The sequence below is a fragment of the Schistocerca gregaria genome, chromosome 1 (genome assembly GCF_023897955.1).
Source record: "Schistocerca gregaria isolate iqSchGreg1 chromosome 1, iqSchGreg1.2, whole genome shotgun sequence".
Classification (NCBI taxonomy): Eukaryota; Metazoa; Arthropoda; class Insecta; order Orthoptera; family Acrididae; genus Schistocerca; species Schistocerca gregaria.
The window spans coordinates 718,525,967-718,530,650 of NC_064920.1; the positions used below are offsets into that span (position 1 = coordinate 718,525,967).

At 52.3% G+C, this 4,684-nt stretch overlaps 1 non-coding gene across 1 annotated transcript; it reads right to left on the reverse strand.

Annotated features, from left to right (window-relative positions):
• Positions 1 to 4,393: 4,393 nt before the first annotated feature.
• On the reverse strand, positions 4,394 to 4,468 carry Trnas-uga (transfer RNA serine (anticodon UGA)). The gene has a single exon. It is a non-coding gene; the product is annotated as a tRNA-Ser (tRNA).
• Between the last annotated feature and the right edge of the window lie 216 nt (positions 4,469 to 4,684).

The following is a 4,684-nucleotide window of genomic DNA, read 5'->3' on the forward strand; positions in this document are numbered from 1 at the left end:
GATGCGGATATGTTGGAGGAACAGGAGGAGATGGGGGAAGGGGATCAGTTCATACAGGAGCTGTGTAGAGGAAGGAAGGAGGATATGGAAGGCAAGGCAGAGCGCATGGCGTTCAAGGATTTGGAAGGCCTTGTAAAAGCGGGTGGGGGCGAAGATCCAGGCCTTGCTGACATACCAGAGGATAGGATGGATGAGGGATTTGTAGGTGTGGAGGATGGTGGAATGATGCAATCCCCATTCCAGCCAGACCGGAGTTTCAGAAAGTGGAGGCGGGATTGGGCTTTCTGCTGGATGGTCTGGAGATGAAGGGTCCAGGTGAGGTGTCGGTCGAGGGTAAGGCCAAGGTATCTCAGGGTGGAGGTGAGCTGGATAGGACGACCATAAAGGGTGAGGTAGAAATCATGGAGACGAAAGGAGTGAGTGGTGCAGCCTATGCTGATTGACTGGGTTTTGGAGGTGTTGAAAAGGAGGAACCACTGGTTACACCAAGTGGTGAACTGGTTAAGGTGGGTTTGGAGGGTACATTAGGACCGTTGAAGGGTAGGATAGAGAGCCAGGAAGGCGGTGTCAACAGCATACTGGAGAAGGTGAACTGGTGGGGGTGGCTTGGGCATATCAGCCATATACAAGGTGTAAAGGAGAGGGGAGAGGACAGAGCCCTGGGGGGACGCCAGCAGTGGGATAAAAGATACAGGAGTGTTGTGGAGGGTGACATAGGAAGGACAGTGCGAGAGGAAGGAAGCGACCAGACGGACAAAATTGATAGGCAGGGCATAGGTTTGGAGTTTAAAGAGGACACCGGGATGCCATACATGGTCATAGGCATTTTGGAGGTCAAGGGAAACAAAAATGGCGGAGTGACGGGAGTTGAGCTGGAGGGACAGAAGGTGAACGAGGTTAAGGAGTTGGTCTTCAGCAGAGAAGGAGGGTCGGAAGCCACACTGCGTAAGGGGATGGAGGTGGTGTCAATTAAGGTGCTGATGGACACGGTGGGAGAGAATGGATTCGAAGACCTTATGATGACAGAGGTCAGGCAGATGGGACGATAGGAAGAGGTGGCAGAAGGGGGTTTGTTGGGTTTGAGGAATAAGAGGACGCAGGAGGTCTTCCACAGGTCAGGGTAGAAGCCAGTAGAGAGAATGACGTTATAGAGATGGCCGAGGACAGTCAGGAAGGAATAGGGGCTTTCTCGAAGGTGGCGGTAGGTCACACAGTCGTGAGCAGGGGCCGTGTTGCGTTTGGACTGGAGGATAAGTTTAATGTCTTGTGCTGTGATGGGAGTGTTTATGTCAAGGGGGGCAACTGCCCCAAGTACTGGAGACTAGGAGTAAGTGGAGCGACTGAGGTATCAGCACGTTCCATGACGGTGGGGAAAAGAGAATAATCAAAGTGGGGATCATCTGGGATGGAGAAGACCTCGGAAAGGTGGGAAGTGAAGTGGTTGGCCTTCCTGAGGTTGTCAGGAAGGGGACTATCGTTATGGAGAACGGGGTAGTGGGGAGTGGATAGGGAACCAGTAAGGCAGTAGAAGGCGGACCAGTACTTGGAGGAGTTGATAGGGAGGGTGGCGTTGAGTTGTGTGCAGGTATAGCGCCAGTCTCGGCGTTTCGTTGCTGTAATAAGGTTCCGTACGTGTCGCTGTATTTGCCGGTGGCGTTGGAGTGTATCCCTGTCACGAGTGCACAGGAAGAAGCAATAGAGACGGCGGGATTCACGGAGGAGGAGGACAGCCCGCGGAGGGAGAGTGGGACGGTGTTGGTCGATCGTTTTAGTAGGAACATGGGCCTCCACGGCGTCAGTAATTACCTTCTGAAGGAAGGACGACGTGTGGATGATGTCGTCAGGATGGCAATAGGTAAGAGGGTGGCTTTCGACCTGGGTGGAGCTGGAGCCCCGGTAGGCATCCCAGTTGGCATGGTGGTAGTCATGGACGACCTTGGCAGGGGGTGCAGGGTGCAGAGCCGGAGGGGGGCCGTGAGCAGATGTTATGGTGAGAAGGACAGGGTGGTGAGGGAATTGTTGGGATGGACAGGGGGATCAACAGGATGAACAGGGACTGTAAGCTCAGGGGTGGCTGGAGGGGGTATGGCTTTACACTTGTGGGAGTAGGTGGGATGGGGGCCATTGCAGGTATTACAGGAAGGTGGAGCAGGGAGGTTGGGGCAGTTCTTAAGAAAGTGAGAGGACTTGCAATGGGGACAGGTAGGGGGGTTTTTGTAGATGGGAGTCAGGTGGTCATTGTACATCAGGCACCACTGGCAACGGTAGGATTAGGGAGGGGATTTGGAGGATTCAACAGGGTGGTGACGGTGGCATATCAGGGCACCCTGGGTGAGGAGATGGTCGATGGAGGAGGCGGACCCAGAGAAGACCCGCATGAGGTAGGTGGGACCAGAGGCATTGTGGATACAGCATGCAGAGTGGATTTCTAGGTCCGGGTGGAGGTTCAGTTCCGCGAGCACTTCATCCTCCGTGATCACCAGGCTGAGCTAGGTGATCACAGTGGTGTAGGTGGGGAGGGGGGGGGGGGCACTGGGAGGCTGGGGCTGACGAGGAGTGGAAGAGGAAAAGAAGGGTGTCAGAGAGTTGTGGGGGCCAAACATAACTCATGGGAGTTTACGGAGGAGGTCCATGTGAAAGGATGGGGACGGGGATGGGGACTTGATAAGGACTGAGTCCCCGTGGGGAATGAGCTGGGATATGGGAGCACCAGGTAAATACTTTCGCATCTCCATGGTGAGGGTATGAGAATCGAGGAACTTAGGATCGGGAGTTGACAGGACAACGGTATGGAGGGTGGGAGCTGGGGTATGGGTGGCTGAAGGAGGGGTGGTATCCATGGAAAAGACAGGAACAGGGGGAGGTGGTGTTGACTTTTTGTGGGAATTGGCGGGAACAGAGTGGATAATGACGCGGTTTTGGGGTTTTTTGGAGACTGGAGGCTGGGAGGAGGGGAGAGGGATGGAGAGGAGAGGGAGGTGGCGGGTGGCATATCCCTGTGGCATAGAGGAGGTGCAGGGAGAAGCAGCCGGTTAAGTGGTGGCGACGGTGGCTCGGCGCAACGTGATGTGTGCGGGAAACTTATTAAACTGATAGTTTGGTAATTTTCATATCTGTCAACACCTGTTTTCTTTGGGATTGGAATGATTATATTCTTCTTGAAGTCTGAGGGTATTTCGCCTGTGTCATACATCTTGCTCATTAGATGATAGAGTTTTGTCAGGGCTGGCTCTCCCAAGGCTGTCAGTAGTTGTGATGGAATGTTGTCTACTCCCAGGTCCTTCTTTCGATTTAGGTCTTTCAGTGCTCTGTCAAACTCTTCACGCCGTATCATATCTCCTATTTCATCTTCATCTACATTCTCTATCATTTCTATAATAGTGTCCTCAAGAACATCGCCCTTGCATAGAACCTCTATATACTTTTTCCAACTTGCTCCTTTCCCTTCTTTGCTTAGAACTGGGTTTCCATCTGAGCTCTTGATATTCATGCAAGTGGTTCTCTTTTCTCCAAAGGTCTCTTTAATTTTCCTGTAGGCAGTATCTATCTTACCACTAGTGATATGCGCCTCTACATCGTTACATTTGTCCTCTAGCCATCCCTGCTTAGCCATTTTGCACTTCCTGTCGATCTCATTTTTGAGATGTTTGTATTCCTTTCTGCCTGCTTCATTTACTGCATTTTTATATTTATCCACTGCATATGTTTTTAGTTTACCACATTGCAGACCTGACAACCAATAAGGGGTAAAAAGTGTTTCTCGAAACATGTCAAATAAAGAGCAAAAAGTAGTATTTTATATCGAGTGGAACTATTAACGCCTAGCTCGTCAAAAACAAGTGAGTGGTGGAACATTCCGAGATGACTTCCCATTAATTTGCGAAGAAATGTCGACGTTGCAAATGTTATTGGGGAAGGGCCTTTCAAGGATGAAGCTTTTGATGATTACTTTTAGAAAGGAGTACACGTAAGGCAGAGCAAGTGCACCTAGGCCAGGTCGAGATAGCTGTATCGCATTAGGGAGATGGAAGGTGACGGGACGGGTGGCTAATGTGTGCACAGCCGGGCGCCCTGAGTGGCATTAAACGCGCGAGCCGAGTTGGGAAGCAGGAAGCGGCGGGTTGGGTGCCGGTCAGGCGGCGGCGCTGGGATGTCGGTCAGGCGCGCATCCTTGACCGCTGGCTGGCGAGCCGGGCCCAGTAACCGAGGACGGCCGCTGCCCGGCGGGCGCCGCCGCTCTGCCCTCACCACACCAACGCCGTGGCGTGCACCACCCCACAATGCGATTCTGATAACTCTCTGGAACGCCCAGCTACTGCACACATGTTACCAATATCTGGCTGTGATTTGGAATCTACATCTACTCTGAAACTTCCTAGTAGATTAAAACTGTGTGCCGGACCGAGACTCGAACTCGGGACCTTTGCCTTTCACGGGCAAATGCTCTACCAACTGAGCTACCCGAGCACGACTCACGCCCCATTCTCACAGCTTTACTTCTGCCAGTAGTTCTCCTACCTTCCAAACTTTACAGAAGCTCTCCTGCGAATGGTCGGACCCACAGTTTTAATCTGCCAGGAAGTTTCATATCAGCGCACACTCCGGTGCAGAGTGAAAATCTCATTCTGGGAACATCCGCCAGGCTGTGGCTAAGTCATGTCTCCGCAATATCCTTTCTTTCAGG